This window comes from Lithobates pipiens, unplaced genomic scaffold, assembly GCF_037356315.1.
Source record: "Lithobates pipiens isolate NorthernLeopardFrog02 unplaced genomic scaffold, aLitPip1_a1.2 Scaffold_18, whole genome shotgun sequence".
NCBI lineage: Eukaryota > Metazoa > Chordata > Amphibia > Anura > Ranidae > Lithobates > Lithobates pipiens.
Genome location: NW_027507758.1, coordinates 84,539,039 through 84,560,225, shown reverse-complemented (window position 1 = coordinate 84,560,225; position 21,187 = coordinate 84,539,039). Strand labels below are relative to the sequence as shown.

General features: G+C 43.0%; 1 protein-coding gene across 1 annotated transcript in view; it reads right to left on the bottom strand.

Annotated features, from left to right (window-relative positions):
- XDH (xanthine dehydrogenase) overlaps positions 1 to 16,306 on the bottom strand; it is a 166,728-nt gene extending 150,422 nt beyond the window's left edge. Inside the window, exon 1 of the mRNA XM_077485875.1 lies at positions 16,178 to 16,306. The gene's annotated coding sequence lies outside the window, so the exon portion shown is untranslated. The remainder of the gene's footprint in view (positions 1 to 16,177) is intronic.
- Positions 16,307 to 21,187: the final 4,881 nt, after the last annotated feature.

Below are 21,187 nucleotides of genomic sequence, written 5' to 3'. Positions count from 1 at the left end.
CAAACTGTTGGAGCTATATAAATCCTGTATAATAATAATAAAATGTGAAAATGTCCAAATTGGGTCCAATTAGCTGGATTCCCTCCCGGTGTCATATGACTCGTTACAAGGTCTCAGGTGTGAATGGGGAGCAGGTATATTAAATTTGGTGTTATCCCTCTCACTCTCTCATACTGGTCACTGGAAGTTCAACATGGCACCTCATGGCAAAAAACTCTGAGGGTCTGAAAAAAAATATTGTTGCTCTACATAAAGATGGCCTAAGGCTAGGCTATAAGAAGATTGTCAAGACCCTAAAACTGAGCTGCAGCACGGTGACCAAGCCGATACAGCGGTTTAACAGGACAGGTTCCACTCAGAACAGGCCTCCCCATGGTCGACCAAAGAAGTTGAGTTTTTGTTCTTGTTTTATCCAGCTCTATTTACTAGTGCAACCTTATAACATCCAAGTGAAAGATATAACACCAACATGTCAGAATAAAAAAAAAAATAATAATAAATCACTGAGATGGAAAAGGGATCACCCCCTTGTGTCAGTGGTTTGTTGGACCACCTTTTGCTTTAATTACAGCCTTTAGTCTGTTGGGCTATGTCTCTACTAACTTTGCACATCTAGACTTTGCAATATTTGCCCACTCTTCTTTGCAGACCTACTCAAATTCAGTTAAATTTGATGGTGACTGTGGACTGCAGTCTTCAAGTCATTCCACAGATTTTCAATGGGATTTGTGTCTGGTCTCTGACTAAGCCATGCAAGGACATTCACCTTTTTATCCTCCTTCAACCACTGTGTGGTCATTTTTGCTGTGTGCTTTGGGTCATTGCCATGTTGGACTGTAATGAATGGGTTAAAACAGGGAAAAGCAACACTTGATTAAATTAGAAGTGAAAATTCACTGACTCACCCCTATTGAAGGGTGATCCCGCAGTTCAGTAACAGGCTGAAAAGGAGGGGCGGACTTGGATATAGAAATATACCAAGAGAGATTAACTCCAAAGGGAAACACACAGAAGTGTAATAGTCACAAAAATAGAAAATATTTATTAATATGATTTTCACAAAAATGCAACATTCACCACACTACAGTAAAAACCATTAAAGACACCATTGTCAATAGTGTTAAAAACAAAGAAAAAGACCCAGGCTCACATGCATTACCCACTATCATCATACCAGCAGGCAACCATATGCAGGATTGAGGCTCTAAGTTGAAAGCACTGATGTCCAAGGAATTGCTGAAACAATTATGAATCTAGCTAGACCAATGGTTTAGACAAAAAACTACAAACTACAAGTCCCATAATGCCTCTGCCTGTGGGAACCACGATTGTAACTGTCAGCCTTGCAATGCCTCATGGGACTTGTAGTTTTGCAACAGCTGGAGGGCCACCAGTTTGAGATCCCTGGTTTAGACACATCAAAAATAGTCCTTGAAAACAACGAGGGGAACCAATAAGCCCGTATTGTGTGGACTGCTTGTTGATTAAACAAATGCCTGCAGGTGCTTAATGGAAGGTGAAGGATCAGATAAATTAGCATGTACCAAAGCTGACAGAGGAACAGAGGCAGAAGACATTAAAACCCCGTACACACAATCAAACTTTCCGACAACAAAACCGTGAAATTTTTGTTCGAAGGGTGTTGGCTCAAACTTGTCTTCCATACACACAGTCACACAAATGTTGGCCAACAATTACGAACAGACATGTTGCGGAATCGGATGAGATAACGTGTTATTTATTATTGGCTTTGGAGTTATTGCTTTGAATTTTTTTTTTTCGGCTGAATAATGATTTAATTTGGTATAATTTCTATATTTTTGGATGCATAGAATGCACTTTTTGGTTAAATTCTATTGGCAGATAGCATGTCTAATTTAATTTGTTTGCTTTTTAATGCACAATAAAAAAATTGTAGAGAATAATACTTGGCTATGTGTTTTATTTCAAATGACAGTTTGGGAGTAGGCAGTTACATTTTACAAAATACAAAGTAAAATTGACAAGGGACACCAACATAGTTGTAGCTTTGATCTTATAAACTATGGGATAATAGTGTTGTGGTAAATTGCACAAAAAAAACAAAACAAAAAAAAACTAATAATATTATTCTTGATATTACTAGAAAAAAAAGCCTTTGAAACTTAGTTTGCAATAACTCCATCAGTATCACAGGCAAAGCAGCTTCATTATTATCCCATTAAAGATGAAGAGAATTGTGCACTGCATTTGGAGATTTCATAATTTGCCACGTCACAAATATTAATTCTCCGTTACGAGCGCTAGTTTACAAGACCGACCGCTTCTGCTACCAAGCATGCGTGTTTGTACTTTGGACTTTTGTCCGGCGGACTTGTGTACACATGATCGGAAAATCCGACAACACACATTTGTTGCCTGAAAATTTTAAGACATGCTGGCGGAAAGTCCAGCAACAAATGTCCGATACAGCATACACAGGGTCGAATTTTCCGCCAACAGCCTGATATCGAACATTTCCTATTGTAAAATCTGATCGTGTGTAGGAGCTTTACTGTTGATATTACAGCCTGATATGTGAAGGTGAGGGGACATCCACTCGGCAGTGGAAGAGGCAGTACAGTAAGGATGAAAATAACGGGAAATGAGTCCCTGTAACAAACTCACCTAAGGCTGCACTAATGCTCCTTCCTCACTGATGGATCTGTTCATGTAGGTAGTGGGCCACCAGTAAAGTCTCTTTCAGAGTTCCACAGACTGCCAGGTCAGAGGATCAGCATGAGGGCTAATGCAGAAGTGGAAGTGTATAAGATGCTGATAACACTTCTCAAATCTTCAGAGCTCAGACAGCTTGGTGCACGCCATGAAAGCAGGTGGCTGCATGTGCTGAGAGTTGATCAATTGATGGGGCAGATGCAGGTGAGGCTGGATCAGATGACATTGAAACACCAACACATGACGTGAGTTTCATCAGGGCAAGCATGTTGGACGGTAAATCTTCTTCCCATTGACAACTTTCTGGCAGAAGAAGGCAGATTTTCCTCAAGAATTTGACGGTATTTTACCCCATCCATTTTTCTTCTATCCTGACAAGTGCTCCAGTTCCTACTGCAAAAAAACACCCACATAACAGTACATTTCCACCTCTGTGCTTTACTGAAGGAATTGTGTTATTTGGATGGATTTATGCTAGACATATTGCTTGGTGTTGAGGCCAAATAATTCAATATTATGACCACAACACCTTTTTCCATGTGGCCTCAGAATCCTCAAGGTGCGTTTAAGGCGGTCAGATGAGACTAAAATTAAATTATTTGGCCTCAATACCAAACAAAATGTCTGGTAGAAATCCAATACAGCTCACCATCAAAATAACACCATTACTACAGGAAAGCATGGAGGTGGTCATATTCTGTTATGAGGGTGATTTTCAGCAGCAGGGACTGGAGCACTTCAGGATAGAAGAAAAATACCATCAAATTCTTGAGGAAAATCTGCTGCCCTCTGCCAGAAAATTGTCAATGGGAAGAAAGTTTACCTTCCAACATGACAGTGACCCAAAGCACATGGCAAAAATGTCCATAAGGTGATTGAATGAGAAAAAGGTGAATGTCCTTGCATTGCTTTATCAGAGCCCAGATTTAAACCCCATTGAAAATCTGTGGAATGACTTGAAGACGGCAGTCCAAAAATGGTCACCAACAAAAATGTACCTGAACTTGAGCAGGTCTACAAAGAAGATTGGGCAAATATTGCAAAGTCTAGATGAGCAAAGTTATTAGAGACATATTCCAGAAGACTAAAGGCTGTAATTAAAGCAAAAGGTGGTTCAACAAAATACTGACACAAGGGGGGGGGGGGGGGGGGTGATTCTTTTTCCAACTCAGTGATTCTGTTTTTGATTTTTTTTTTATGACACGTTGGTATCTTTCACTTGGATGTTATAAGTTGCAGTAAATACATAGACAAGTAAGGGCGGCGCAAATACTTCAACAATCAACAATACTTCCACTGAATATATATATATATATATATATATATATATATATATATATATATATATATAAAATCAAAAGTGATCATTTTAAAGGCTTATATGCAAGTTATTACCATAAAAAGTGTATGGGGACCCGGGTACTGCCCTAGGGGACATGTATCAATGGAACGTCACAACCAAGAGACCGCAGTTGCCGGGAGGCTTCCCATCGAGGCAGAACTTTTTTTTTTCTATTTTTCAGGTCTGTCAGGCATGATTGAAGATGGATGGATATCACGGGACACTTTTCTTTTTCAATAAAGGAATTTTCAAAAAATGTCTGTTTTTAGTTTTTGACACTTTTTTTGGTGAATGGTTAGGGGTACAATGTACCCGATAACCATTCACATGGGGTGGCGGGATCTAGGGGCCCCTTGTTAAATGAACTCCCACAGACCCCGACAACCAATGGCCAGGGTTATCGGGAAGAGGCTTTGTACCCATCAACATGGGGACAAGGTGCTTTGGGGGGACCCCAGAGCACTCTCCCCATGTTGAGGGCAATCAGCCTGGTATGTTTCGCTTACCCCCCCCTTTCCTGGCCTTGCTGGCTACTTGCTCAGATAAGGGTCTGGTATGGGTTTCAATGGGTACCCCACGCCAATTTGTTTTTTAAATTTTGCCGTGGAGTTCCCCTTGAAATCTATGCAAGACCCAAAGGGCCTGGTATGAATTTTGGGGGGCCCCACGCTGTTTTTCTTTAATTGTTTTGGCATGGAGTTCCCCTTAAAATCTATACCAGACCCAAAGGGACTGGCATGGGTTTTGGGGGGGACCCCATGCTGGTTTTTTCTTAACCACTTCAGCCCCGGAAGGATTTACCCCTTTCCTGACAGAGCATTTTTTGCGATTCGGCACTGCGTCGATTTAACTGACAATTGCGCAGTCGTGCGACATGGCTCCCAAACAAAACTTGTTTCCTTTTTTTCCCACAAATAGAGCTTTCTTTTGGTGATATTTGATCACCTCTGCGGTTTTTATTTTTTGGGCTACAAACAAAAAAAGTTTACTTTTTGCTAAAATAAATATCCCCCAAAAATATATAAAAAACCTTTTTTTTCCCTCAGTTTAGGCCAAAACTTATTCTTCTACATATTTTTGGTAAAAAAATTGGAATAAGCCTTTATTGATTGATTTGCGCAAAAGTTATAGCGTCTACAAAATAGGGGGATAGTTTTATGGCATTTTTATTCATTTTTAATTTTTTTACTAGTAATGGCGGTGATCATCGATTTTTATCATGACTACGACATTTTGGTGGACACATCGCACAATTTTGACACATTTTTGGGACCATTGGCATTAATACAGCAATCGATGCTATAAAATTGCATTGATTACTGTAAAAATGTCGCTGGCAGTGAAGGGGTTAAGTGTTCCTAGGGGCATGTTTCTAACTGTATGGGGGCGTGGCTGTGTGTGACACTGATCGCTGCTCCCGATGACAGGGAGCAGACGATCGGTGTAATGTCACTAGGCAGAATGGGGAGATGCTGTTTAGATTTCCCCGTTCTTGAGCTCTGTGACATGATCGCGGGTATCCCCACCGCGATCGAGTCTGCGGGACCTGGGACCACGGTCACGGAGCTCTTGGTGCGTGCGCGCACGACGGTGAATTAAAAGTAACGTACGGGTACGTTACTTTGCCCAGCCATGTCATTCTGCCGACGTATATGTGCAGGAGACGGTCGGGAATCAGTTAATTCTGTCATAGGGTTCCCCTACCCACTTCAATGTACTTTATTATTATTATATTATATTATTATTTATACTCTGCACTGACTGCACTGTATACTGTATATATATATATATATATATATATATATATATATATATATATATATATACACACTAGACTGCCTGTACTGTATATATAGTCTGCACTGAATGCACTATATATATATATATATATATATATATATATATATATATATATATATATATATAGTAAAACCTTGGATTGCGAGCATAATTCGTTTCGGAAACATGCTTGTAATCCAAAGCACTTATATATCAAAGCAAATTTCCCCATAAGAAATAATGGAAACTCAGATGATTTGTTCCACAACTATTTATTCATAGGTCTTTCAGTTTATAGTCCATATAAAAAGATCATAGCATTGTGATAGATTGTGTAACCATAAAATGTCCATTTAAAAATGGCAGCCTCCACAAGGGGATTAGAAGCAAAATCCAGCAGGACCTACAGGGTATAAAAGACAAGAGAGAGTTAAACAATATGGTTACAATGAATGAAGTTCCAACATTTTGCAACTCATATGGTTGATGATTAAAACTGCACATCTAAGTATGCAGGCATCTGGGGTAAAGCTGTCCACATACAGTAGACCGTCTTCCGCACCGCCGGCTCTCACCTCTGTCAATCTATAATCGTGACCGGGAAGACTACCTTGCAGTAAAGCAATCTGAAAGCAAGGCTTGAAGAGCTTGTGCAGCGCAGTGTGGAAGAGATGATGTCAATGGTGGTGTGGAGGATGGTTTATGTGGACAGCTTTACCCGAGATGCCTGCATACTAAGATATGCCTGTTTTAATCATCAACCATGAGAGTTCTAAATGTTGTACCTTCATTAAATGTAACCATATTGCCACACTTAGAAGCGCCTCTCCTCTCTTTTATACTCAGTTGTGACTTGAGGCTACTTGTATATCAAGTCAAAATTTATGAAAAAATGTTGCTTGTCTTGCAAAGCGCTCTCAAACCAAGTTACTCTCAAACCAAGGTTTTACTGTGTATGTGTGTGTGTGTGTATATATATATATATATATATATATATATATATATATATATATATATATGTATATATATATATATATATATATATATATATACATACACATATTAATACACTGCTAACACACCACTAATTAACCTGCCTAATATAGCTCTCAATCTCCTCCACGTATCACACTACATACGGCCACCATGTAAGCAGCCTTATATAGTGTGGGGTGAGGACTTAGCCCCTGATGCACTGCCTTGCTAAAGAAGCTGAGGGTAAAGGTGATGGACTGGCCAAACATGTCTCCAGACCTAAACGCGATTAAGCATCTGTGGGCCATCCTCAAACAGAAGGTGGAGGAGCGCAAGGTCTCTAACATCCACCAGCTTTGTGATGTCGTCATGGAGGATTGGAAGAGGACTTCAGTGGCAACCTGTGAAGCTCTGATGAACTCCATGGTGGCCACACAAAGTATTGACACTGTGGGCCCAATTCATACATTTTCACTTAGGCGTGTACTCGTTTTTGTTTCCAGCGGTTTAGACATTAATGGCTGTGTTGAGTTATTTTGAGACAACAGCAAATTTACACTATTATTATACTAATATTATAAGCTGTACACTCACTGCTTTACATTGTAGCAAAGTGTAATTTCTTCAGTGTTGTCACATGAAAAGATATAATAAAATAATTACAAGACTGGGAGGGGTGTACTCACTTTTGTGAGATACTGTATAGATATATATGCAGTGCCTTGAAAAAGTATTCGTAACCCTTAAAATTTTCACCATTCTGTCATGTTACAACCAAAAACCTAAATGTATTTTATTGGAATTTTATGTGATACACCAACACTAATTGGCACATAATTATGAAGTGGAAGGAAAATGATTAATGGTTTTCCAAACTGTTAACAAATAAATATCTGAAAAGTGTGGTGTGCCTTTGTATTTAGACCCCTTTACTCGAATACCCGTAACTAAAATCTAGTGTAACCAATTGCCTTCAGAAGGCACCTAATTAGTAAACAGAGTCCACCTGTGTGTAATTTAATCTCGGTATAAATACAGCTGTTCTATGAAGCCCTCAGAGGTTTGTTAGAGAACCTTAGTGAGCAAACAGCATCATGAAGGATGATGAACACACCAAACAGGTCAGGGATAAAGTTGTGGAGAAGTTTAACTGCTTCAGATCTGCGCTATAGCCGAATTACAGCTACGGCGTGGACCTACTTTGCCAGAAGGGCATCAATAGGCTTGACAAGAGACTCCATCTGTTGGTTTTCTGTCTCTTTTTCTCCAACCGCCCGCGCAAAACATGAGTCACACAGTGACTTGCCCTCTGGAACTCGTGTTCCACATCCCCAGCAGGCTCTGCGATCAGAGCGGCTGTCATGGCGGTGAGTGCGGTGACTGGAGGAGGAATGGGAACATCTACTCTGCTGTTGGGTCCTGGATGGAGAATCACATCGGTACCTGGATGATGAGTGGTGATGTTGTGGCTTAGTAAGGTCTCTGTCGTCCTGTACCATGATTTGGAGGTCTGATCTGGAAGGGCTGGACGAAGGCAAAAAAAAAGGGGGGAGAGACGAGATCTGGCGTAAAAATGAATTTTAACGAAATAAAAGGAATCTCAGCCCCTCCCCCTCATCTGCACACACCTTGTGCATGAGGGCTGGCCGCACGAAGGTGGTGACCTGTCCCTGACCCCTGGATGGAAAGGCAAACCAGAAGGCAGAAATACACATGTATCCTAGAGTAGACTGGAACAAGTAAGGGGAAAAAAAAAAAAAAGATTTATTTTTCTTTAAAACTTCCCATTTAACCACTTACAGACCGGACCATTTTGCTGGCCAAAGACCAGACCACTTTTTGCGATTCTGCACTGCGTCGCTTTAACTGACAATTGCGCTGTCGTGCAACGTGGCTCCCAAACAAAATTGACGTCCTTTTTTTCCCACAAATAGAGCTTTCATTTGGTGGGATTTGATCACCTCTGCAGTTTTTATTTTTTGCGCTATAAACAAAAATAGAGCGACAATTTAGAAAAAAACGCATTATTTTTTACTTTTTGTTATAATAAATATCCCCCAAAAATATATAAAAACAATTTTTTTCCCTCAGTTTAGGCCGATACGTATTCTTCTACATATTTTTGGTAAAAAAAAAAATCGCAATAAGAGATTATTGATTGGTTTGCGCAAAAGTTATAGCGTTTACAAAATAGGGGATAGTTTTATGGCATTTTTATAAAAAAAATTTTTACTAGTAATGGCGGCGATCAGCAATTTTTATTGTGACTGCGACATTATGGCGGACACATCGGACATTTTTGACACATTTTTGGGACCATTGTCATTTATACCGCAATCACTGCTATATAAATGCAGTGATTCCTGTGTAAATGACACTGACAGTGAAGGGGTGGCAGTGTAGGGGTTAAGTGTTCCTAGGGTTGTGTTACTAACTGTTGGGGGCTGGGCTTTCATTTAGTGAACACTGATCTCTGCTCCAATCACATGGAGCAGAGATCAGCGTCACTAGTTGCTAGGCAGAATGCAGAAATGCTGTTTACAACGGCATTTCTTAATTCGGCCGCCCCGTGAGACGATCGCGGGTATGCCCGCGGCGATTGAGTCCACGGGACCCGCGACCGGACTCACCGGGGTCCCGACCAGCACGGGAGCGCGCCGCAGGCAGGGCGGCAAATTTAAAGGGACGTACAGTTACGCCCATTTGCCTGCCTGTGCCATTCTGCCGACGTACATCGGCGTGCGCTGGTTGGGAACTGGTTAAGGATAGGCTCACCTTGTCCCGTGCAATTCCAGGCTCGGGGAAGCTGTCGCTCGCAGCCCCTCAGGAATTCCCAACTTGGCTAGGTTTTTAAATCCCTGCCCGAGTGGCATCACCACCTCCCCACCTTGTGCCTGCACCGTGGAGGGCTGCCAAATGGAGCCTGTGCAATCGCTGGGCACTCTGTGCATGCGGGAGCCAAGCCTTGGTGTTACAGAGGAAACCTGGAAATGCTGCGGCGTCTTGGAAAGCAAAAGCGCTCCAGATGCCATGAGAGGCATCTACAAGGCTTACAGGTGTAGGAAGACAAGACACAGAGAAACAAAAACGCTGCCATTGAGAATAAAAATAAAATTGCCAGCCAATTTGCTTGTCAGACGTCCATCTCAGGCATACAGAGGCAACCTTCCATCCACCATTGGGGTATCTTGTGCCTAAACAGCCACTCGCTGGCTGGGCCCTGAACTTGCCCCGCATAGATGGTATGCCAGAATTCCGGAGTCATCCTGACTGGATGCCAAGCAACAAACTAAAATGTAGGTCCATGAGGAGAACAAAAAAGGAACGCAGTCCCCAGCGGTGAGTTCAAATTTATGGGTATGGGGTCCTATAGCATTTAGGAGGAGGCGGGGTTAACCCAAACATAGTCTGTCATGGAGTCTGTCAGGAAACACTTTTTTTCGTTTCTATGATAACATTTTGCAAATAAGTCATTTTTGTTCATAAATTTGGGCCAAAATGTATACTGCTACATCTCTTTGGTAAAAAATAACCCAAATTAGTGGATATTATTTAGTCTCTGTGAAAGTTATAGGCTCCTTTCACACGAACGATCCGTTCAGGTCCACCTGTCAGTTTTTTTAGGCGGACATGAACGGACACTCCATAGAGGTCGATGGAGGGACAGATGTCAGCGGTGACATGTCCACTGTCATCTGACCCGCTGCAATCTGAAAAAGTGTGACAGAGGAAAAACCTATTTTTCCATCCGTCTGCGGATCAAATTGGGTGAAGACGAACTCTACGGTCCGTCTTCATCCGATCCCCCATAGGGGAGATCTGCGCTCTGACAGGTCCGTTCCCACACAGTGTGCATTGAAAATGTATCACACCTGATGTACTGATGGCCTAATTTCTTGAGGCCCTGAAATGTCAGGAAAGTACAAATACCCCCCAAATGACCCCTTTCCAAAAAGTAGACAGTAAAGGGTAGTTAGAAAGAGACATGGTGAGTTTTTTGAAGTTGTAATTTTTTTGCCACAATTGGTCAGTTTGTAAGCATGTATATAGCAAAAATTACACCCCAAAATATATTCTGCTACTCATCCTGAGTGTGGCGATACCACAGGTGTGAGACTTTTACACAGCATGTCCACATACAGAGGCCCAACATGCAGGGAGCACCGTAAGGCATTCTAGGAGCATAAATTACAAAACGACCTTTTACACTTTTGAAGGTCCTGGAGCACCATGACAATGGAATTACCCACAAAATTACCACATTTTGGAAAGCTAACGCCCCAACGTATATTCTATGAAGCATTATGAGTCTTTTAAACAGTTAATTTTTTTACACAAGTCTTCAGTCTAATGTATATAGCAAAAATGACACCCCAAAACACATTCTACTACTCATCCTGAGCATGGCGATACCACATGTGTGAGACTTTTATGCAGCCAGTCCACATACGGAGGCCCAACAAGTAGTACCTTCAGGCGTGCTAGGAGCATAAATTACTCATCTCATTTCATTCCTACCTATCACAATTTTGAAGGTCCTTGAGCACCAGGACAGTGGAATTACCCACAAAATGACCACATTTTGGAAAGCAAACACCCCAACATATATTCTATGAGGCATGGGCTGCAGATAGGTACTCTGATGCGCTGCAGATAGGTACTCAGGTAACCCGATGAGCTGCAGACTCGGGTACTCTGATGGGCTGGTGACAGGTACTTGGTTACTCTGATGGGCTGGTGACAGGTACTCGGTTACTCTGATGGGCTGGTGACAGGTACTCGGTTACTCTGATGGGCTGGTGACAGGTACTTAGGTACTCTGATGGGCTGGTGACAGGTAATCGGTTACTCTGATGGGCTACAGATAGATACTTGGGTACTCTAATGGGTGGTGACAGGTACTCTGAAGGGCAGTGAGAGGTACTCAGATCAGCTGTGACAGGTACTCAAATGGGCTGTGACAGGTAATCAGATGGGCTGTGGCAGGTACTAAAGTACTCAGATTAACTGTGACAGGTAGTCAGATACTTGGGTACTCAGATGGGCTGTGACAGGTACTCAGATCAACTGTGACAGATACACAGATGGGCTGTGACAGGTACTCAGGTACTCAGATGGGCTGTGGCAGGTGCTCAGGTACTCGGGTAAGCAGATGGACTGTGACAGGTACTCAGATGAACTATGACGGGTACTCAGCTACTCAGATGAACTGTGACAGGTACTCAGATGGACTGTGGCAGGTACTCGGGTACTCGGATGAACTGTGACAGGTACTCAGGTAATCAGATGAACTGTGACATGTACTCAGGTACTTGGGTACTCAGATTAACTGTGACAGGTACTGAAACGGGCTGTGACAGATACTCGGGTACTTTGATGGGTGGTCACAGGTACTTTGATGAGTGGTGACAAGTCCCCTTTATTACACGGATGGACTGCGTGTGTCTGAGGGACAAGCCTCATCGCAGATCGCTGCGCTGTGGGCCCCTGCAGGGGTGGCGATAAGCAGTGGACATCATATGATGCCCGCCCAGGATGGAAGATCCCATCTGCGGATGTCATTTGACTATGGGTCAGGAGTGAAGTGGTTAATTACTGCCCCGTACATACCCTGCTTCTGATATGTTTATGAGTCTCCTGTACAACAGGGTTTGTTTCTTATTTTTTGTGATTAAGTTCAAGTTGATGACATGCAGCTTTAACACGCAAAGTGTAATAAGAATAAAAAGAACTGGCTGGGTCACATGTATAAAATTTTTGATAATGCCCTGGGGGATAGGGTTGCCACCTTTTCTTTGAGCCAAACCTGAACACTTCAGCAGGTCTTGCCATTTTTTTTTGTATTTTGTAGCATGAGATTGATATGAGAAATGAGATTGTAAAATATCTGGGACACCACTGTGTGCCCTACGGGAGTAGTAATGCGGCATGCACAGCGGTGAACAGTGGGTGTAGCCATATAGTGCAGGCGTGTGTAATGTGCAATATACTGTATATAGTGCAGGTATGATGTGCAATATAGTGTATATAGTGCAGGTTTGTGTAATATAGTTTATATAGTGCAGGGATGTGTAATGTGCAATATAGTGTATATAGTGCAGGTGTGTGTAATGTAGAATATAGTATATATAGTGCAGGAGTGTGTAATGTACAATATAGTGTATATAGTGCAGATGTGTGTAATATAGTGTAAATAGTGCAGGCGTGTGTAATGTACAATGAATTGTATATAGTGCAGGTGTGTGTAATGTACAATATAATATATGTAGTGTGTAATGTTTGGTGGGGAGCCTCCCCGTGTAATTTGGTTGGGTGGGGGGAGGTCTCATGGTGTAGTACGGGGCCTGTATATAGGGAAATTATTAGTTATCAACTGTATGAATTTTCCCACGTGAGAATGAAATAGCTCTTTGTTCCTATAAAAGTTCAATGTGGTCTGCGTTCTGAGATAATAGGGCTAAAAATGAATGGTAATACAGAGGCAGTAAGGCATTGATTGAGAGTGTGCATGTCTCCTGCTGTGGAACTACAAGTCAGTGTTAGCTTTTAAACAGCTTTATCTGTGTGCCTGTGTCTTTGTGTGTCTTGTGCTTGTAGCTGCTGTATAGACTGGTTAAACAACTTTCAGTGTAGAGTAATTAGCAAGTCAATCGGGGTCATTGAAGATTTTGTTAAGAGACATGCCTGTATTAATTTTGACACTGTGGCAGAAAATGCTTTAACGCACCAATTTGCTGAGTTATTGAGACAATGTAATATTCATAATGATCAGATAAAACATAAAAAGTCTTTGAAAAAAGGCAGGAAAGCCAAGATGACCAATGTTGTATGCATGTTATTGAAAATGAAAGACTTTGCTATAGCGAAAGAAGGACACTGGTGTACTGAGAGAAAGCTATTTTTGGAGCAGGTACAAAGTGTAACTAAGAATATATTAACAATGGCTGCAAAGGAAGATACAGATGTTCGTGATCACATTGTACAGTGACTGAGAATGAATTAGAGGCCACACATTCTCAGTGCATAGCAAAGATAGAGGCTCTGGAGCAATGTGTAGAAAATCCAAATGCTAGTGTTGCCGCAAGTGATGTTGTTATGGTGGGAATCAATGTTGGAGATCTGAATGAGAAGTATTTAAATAAAAGTGTGGTAATTGCGCTTGAAAGTGATTCAGGGGTTGAAACAGTGGAGACTTCTGACGAGTCCATTGCTAGTGAATACTCAGACAATGAAAACGTAAAATCTGTTCATTCCAATCATAGTAATGTTATGCAGCAATGTGAGTCTCCAGCGCTATATGCTCAGAGAAGGGCCTATGCAGGGAGACCAACGTTCAAGTGCTTTGTAAAAAGGGGGGGGGTCACAGCGCTAGTTATTGTTTGTTGGCTAATAATGATATGCAAAGGAAATACCCTAAAACTACACCAAGGCGTTATGAAGTTTATTCTGCAAGATGGGGTAGCAGGGGGCGGAACAAGAGTCTAGTCTCGGGAGGTGCACTGCCAGAAAATACGTTTTTTTGAGGGCAATTTATCGGGGACATGGCTGGTGTTAGCGTTTCAATCATCCCGGCACCATGGTTAATATAGTGTCAAGATGTTGGAAGCGCATTATTTATATTATTACATTGCTATATAGAATGTTATATAAAATGAAATGTTTCAACTCACCATAATGCAGAATCAGTGAGAGCCCCGAGTGTGTCACCTGCCACCAGATGTGGATTGTCACTTGCCACGTCACCTGCCACGTGTTGCGGACTATCACTTGCCACTTCCTCTGCCACACGTTGCAGATTGTCACTTGCCACGTCATCTGCCACCAGATACGGATTTCCACGTCACCTGCCACATGTTGCGGACTGTCACTTGCCACGTCACCTGCCACACGTTGCAGATTGTCACTTGCCACGTCACCTGCCACACCTTGCAGATTGTGACTTGCTATGTCATCTGCCACAAGATATGGATTTCCACGTCATCTGCCACCAGATACGGATTGCCACTTGCCATGTCACCTGCCACACGTTGCGGACTGTCACTTGCCACGTCCTCTGCCACACATTGCAGATTGTCACTTGCCACGTCATCTGCCACCAGATACGGATTTCCACGTCACCTGCCACACGTTGCGGACTGTCACTTGCCACGTCACCTGCCACACGTTGCAGATTGTCACTTGCCACGTCACCTGCCACACGTTGCAGATTGTCACTTGCCATGCCATCTGCCACCAGATACAGATTGCCACTTGCCATGTCACCTGTCATTTGTTGCCGATTGTCACTTGCCACGTCACTTTCCTGCTGTCAGGGACAGAGGCCTGCATTCAGTGTGAGTGATTGGGATGAGTATGGACAAGATGGAGGGAGGAGATGATGCAGGTGGGAGGGGCCAACACACTCACAGCTGCACAGAGTCCTGACCTCAACACGATAGAACACCTTTTGGATCAGTTAGAGCGGAGACTGTGAGCCAGGCCTACTCGTCCACATCAGTGTCTGACCTCACAAATGCCGTTCTGCAAGAATGGTCATACATTCCCATAGACACACTCCTAAACCTTGTGGACAGCCTTCCCAGAAGAGTTGAAGCCGTTAAAGCTGCAAAGGGTGGGCCAACTCAATATTGAACTCTACAAACTAAGACTGGGATGCCATTGGCAGGTTAATGTGCCCCAATACTTTTGACAATATAGTGTATCTTCTTAGCCTACAATTGTTTTTGTAAGTGTCACTTTTTCTTGTGACACATCCCTGAAACAAGGGACTGCCAAAGACTCTTGTGTATGAAAAAACCCCAAAACTTTGGACAGGACTTTGTCTCAGCCATTGCCCTCTGTCTTCTCCATCATTTTAGCAATGCGTGAAGCCACTTCTACCATCAGCCTGATATCCATTTTATCTGTTGTGCAGGGGATGATCAGAATTTCAGTGAAAGAAGGATTATGTATGTTTAGGTATACAGAACCTAAGTAACAGGGGCGTAACTATAGGGGGTGCAGCAGTCGCGACCGCAACTGGGCCCTGTGCTGCAGGGGGCCCATGCAGCCCCCTCTACATATGGCCTGCAGCAGCATAGGCATCTAGGGGTACCAGTGCACCATGCACACGGGTGGTGGAGGGTGACTAGCAGAGCTCCATGCTCGACTATCCCACTGGCTGCTCTTTAGTTGTGCATTCCCCGCATGACCTGTGTCCTCGGCCGGCTCCTCAGAGTACCCCTCTCCTGCTCCATGCATTGCCACTCAGTCCGATGTCTGTTCTCCTCATCTCTTCTGGGGACGGGGACCCCATGCTGCCTAGGGACAGTCCCCCAATGGGGCACCTAAAAATAAAAAAAACTACTGATGCCAGTGGTGGAACTACGGGGCTCACAAAGGTCATACCTGATACCACGCCCTGGAGTTCCACCGCCGGACTCGGAGGGAAGGGCCCTGGCTGGGGTTCAGGGGGGCCCTTCATGGTTTCTTGCATTGGGGGCCCTGAAGGTTCTAGTTACGCCACTGCTAAGTAACAATATATTGGGCTGTTTGGCTTGTGATCGGAGTTGGACTTTTGGCCCATTGGTTATTGTACAGTTAAGGTCATGAAATGCAACTCACAAGTTAGTATTAGCTGATTAATAGATTATTCTCAAGGGAGAGTTTACACAGAAAAGAACAGTTATTCAATAACTTTCCTCGCAAAACAAGATTATGGAGAAAAACAGGAAATTGTTTATAATTAAAGAATTAACCAGCACACACCGAAACAACATGTGGGCATTAACAAGATATTGTAACGCTGTATATAATGGCTTCGTGATGTGCTTTGTAATTTAAATATGACCTCCCCAAATGATACACATATATGAAAGCTGTTTTACCTGCCAAAGGATTTTTTTAATTCCTGTTAATCCAGTCTTGATTTGTACACAGCTCTGCCACACATCACAACCCGGTCTAGCAAGGGTGTGTGATCCTACTCTGCTACACTTCCACTTTCACTTACAGGTCTTCTCACTCACCCTGTCACTCTGCAGTCTTCTGCTATCAGTATGCTAATTACACTCAGCACATTGAATTGGCTCCTTGTGCTGCTTCTTCCTCTCCCACACTACTGTACAGTTACTGTTAGGGCGGAAGCAACTATTTTCTTAATCGATTAGTTGGTCAGACGATTAGTTGGCCTGCATACAGAATGCATTATTTGTTTACATATCGTAAAATACACTGCAGCACGCACACATACAGCTCAGTACACCGTTTATATATTCACAGCTCCAAACTGTCCCTGATTTATAGGGACTGTCCCTAATTTGGAACAAAGTCCCTCTGTCCCTCTTTCCTCCTCAATTTATGGGGCACAGTGGCTGCATTTGATGGCACAGTGGCTGCGTTTGATGGCACAGTGGCTGTGTTTGATGGCACAGTGGCTGTGTTTGATGGGCACAGGGGCTGTGTTTGATGGTACAGTGAGGCTGAAATTGACAGGGATTTTTTTCGGAATTTTTCAGTTTATTTGCGCCCCTGTAAACATTTTGAGCACCAGCCACCACTGTTTGTAACGCCGTGGCAAACTAATCCATGCGGTGATCCTGCCCATCCAATCTGGAAAAAATATTACCAACAAGTGGATTGACTGCATCTTCTGAATTCATAGCTTTCACCTACTGTCAGTAACCATGAATCGGACTGAGATAGAAGTACAATTATATCACACTTGTTTAATAATAAAAGTAAATAGAACAAACATAGTCAAAACACAGCCAAAGTTCGGTAACCGTAACGGATAGTCAGACAGGCCAGAAAGTCAGGAAGCCAGAGATTAGCGCAGTGGAACAGCAAGCAGAATCTGGAGCCAGAAGAAACATCAGGAAAGCAAATCTTTAACAGGAATGCAGGAGATAGTCTCTGTGATATTGACCAAAGCGAAGGCAGAGATCATTTGGGGTGGACGGCTTAAGTAGACAGGACTAAAGAGCAGGATATCATCAACAGGTGAGTCACTGTGGAGAGATAGAAGCTGGCAATTAGCCAAGAGCTGAGCAGCCAGCTCAGAGGAAGGAAGGTCTGAACCCAGCCCTGACAAGTCCAATGTAGAATGTGAGACCGAAGTCCAATGTAGAATGTGGGACCGAAGTCCAATGTAGAATGTGGGACTGAAGTCCAATGTAGAATGTAGGACCTAATGTCAATGTACCATGAGGAACTTAAAGTCAATGTAGAATGTGGGACAAATGTCTATGTTCCATGAGAAACTTAAGAACTTAAGGTCAGTGTAGAATGTGGTACTAGAGTCCAATGTAGAATGCGGGACCAAATATCAATGTACCATGAGGAACCTAAAGTCTGTGTACCATGAGGAACCTAAGGTCTATGTAGAATGTGGGATCAAAGTTTTATGTAGAATGTGGGACCTAATGTCAAAGTACCATGAGGAACCTAAGCTCAATGTAGAATGTGGGACCAAAGTCCAATGTAGAATGTGTGACCTAATGTCAATGTACCATGAGAAATCTACGCTCAATGTAGAATGTGGGACCAAAGCCCAATATATAATGTGGAACTGAAGTCCAATGTAGAATGCAGAACCTAATGTCAATGTACCAGGAGGAACTTAAGAACTTATAGGGATTGTAAAGGTATTTTTTTTATTTTTTTAAAATAACAAACATGTTATACTTACCTCCATTGTGAGTGGCCCCGAACCTGGTTTTCTGGGGTTCCTCGGCGGCTGTCTCCTCTTCCTCCCGCAGGTACTTCTCACGTTCATGCAAGCTCCCTTGCATGGTGAGAAGCACCTGTGGGCGCGCTTCCGTGATACAGCCAGCGGCTATAGCCGCTGGCTGTATCACACGCCCCCGCCCCCGGCGCGCTGCATCATTGGATGTGATTGACAGCAGCGTGAGCCAATGGCTGCGCTGCTTTCAATCCATCCACTCCAGCCAATCAGCGGCCAGGCTGAGTGGCGAAGAGGACGTCGGGGGCGAGCGTGGGACTTTTGAGGGGTCAGGTAAGTAAAATGGGGGGGGCTGGGGGGGTCGGCACTGTCAGATGTTTTTTCACCTTAATGCATAGAATGCATTAAGGTGAAAAAACATTTACCTTTACAACCCCTTTAAGGTCAATGTAGAATGTGGGACCAAAGTCCAATGTAGAATGCGAGGCAAAAGTCTAATGTAGAATGTGGGACCATAGTTCAATATAAAATGCAGGACAATATACAGAAAAACCCTTTATTATTAAGAGACAGGGAAGGAAAGAGGCTATTCCTATGACAAGAAATGTAACATATTGGGTACAAAAAGTTTGATACATTTTATTGGTATCAAAAAATAACCTCCAGTTAAAATAATTTTTTACAGGGGTTCAAACTCCCCCGACAGGGAAATTACACAAAGCCACTTGGACATTGTATGTCTAGCATGCTTAAATATAACAAATACAAGACAAACATGAAACAAAAACACAAAAGTTTTGGATGCCAAGCATTCTACCTTGGCTAAACTACATGTGAGGATTACCAATGGAATCTACCAAAGATAGTTCTCCTGTGTGTGAACCCCTTGGGAGCTGAGGGGATGGATGATATCACTTGCAATACTAGATTTATGTCCATTTAAAAGGATATTCCTATTAAGTTCTTAATGGGGTTGTGATGTACCCTGCATGTTATGGGTTCCACCTCATGCCTGCAGAGGCTTAGTAGTGAATCCTGCAGTCCTGTTTATAAATAAAGGGTGGAGCATAGCACTGATTAATGTCATTTGCAAGGGAATTTTTCCTGGGTGTCGCGGCCCCTACTGTGCCATGCAGACGGCCAGGTGTGGTCACACCCCAAGTGGCCCAAGGAGGTATTGAACCCATGAACTACCTGTTTAGTGTTCCTGTTACTTTGCCTCTGAGCCACACCTCAGTTCCCTTTGGCTTGTTTTCCAACTTTGCCTAGTTCTGCATGAAATAATGGGGCCATACTCTGGATCTTGTTGCAATTTGTACCTGTCACTCCTGGTTCAGCTGAGGCAGTTTATCCAATTAGCTGGGTATAAAACACTACCTCACTGAGATCTTTGTCAGTTCATTGTTTCCTGTTTTGCCAAAGGTTCTAGTGTTCCAAGAGTGACTCTGTCTTTTGACCCTGGCTCTGCTCATCGTTTATTCTAACTTCTGGAATCCCTGACTACGGCTTTACCACCACTATCCTTTGGCATATTCTTATCAAGCCCCCGTGCACAGATTCAGAGCCCAGGTAGCTTATTACCTTGTTATCGTGGATTGTGTATTTGCAAGGGTGAGCATACATCTCTGCACCATGGATTCCAACCTGGGTAAGGCCTTGCACTGGGTACTTTGAAGAAGTTATCCCTAGTTGTGACATTCCACTTGCCATTGAGGCTCTTGATGGGAGACCTCTACAGCCTGCTCATGTGACTCATGAGACAGTTCTGTTGTCCATGGCTGTAGGGGCTATTCACCATGACATAATCCAATTCCAAGGTATTTCCTCACTTAAGTTTCCGCTGGTTATTGGTTATCCTTGGTTACAGAGGCACAACCCCTCTTTTGATTGGCACCATGCTGAGGTTCTTTTCTGGTTGCCACAATGCAGTAAGACATGCTTCCAGAAGGAAGCCAAGGTCCTGTGCACCTCTTCACTCTCCTACCTGCCGAAGGAGTACCAAGATTTGAGAGAGGTCAAGCCGGTAGTTTGCCTCCACACCGTTCGTATGATTGCGCAATTTACCTTCAACCTGGTACTATGCCACTTGTGGCCGGGTTTACCCTTTGTTGGTCATGGAAGATAAGGCCATGGTAGAGCATGTTGCAGATGCACTTTCTCAAGGTTTCATCCGTAAATCCTCCTCAGCTGCTGGTGCTGGTTTCTTTTTGTGAAGAAGAAGAGTGGGGAACTGAGACATTATATTGATTATAGGGGTCTCAATCCTTTCACAATTAAGAATGCCTATCCAATTCCGTTGATTACGGAATTATTTGACCACCTCAAGGGAGCAACGGTTTTCACGAAGCTTGATTTGAGGGGCATACAATCTTGTGAGGATTAAGGAGGGCGAAGAGTGAAAAACTGCGTTTTAATAGCAGAACAGGCCATTATGAGTGCCTCGCAATGCCTTTTGGCTTTTGTAACGCCCCAGCAGTTTTCCAGGAATTCATTAACTATGTCCTCTGTGATTTGTTGCAGTTATGTGTGGTGGTTTATCTGGACGATATCCTCATATTTTCCAAGTCCCTGGAGAGTCACCACACAGATGTCTGTCGTTTGCTTCAGAAACAAAGAGAGAATAATCTCTATTGTAAATTGGAGAAGTGCGAATTCCATCGTGAACTGGTTAATTACCTGGGTTATGTAATTTCCACTGCTAGTTTTTTGATGGACCCAAGGAAACTTTCAGCAGT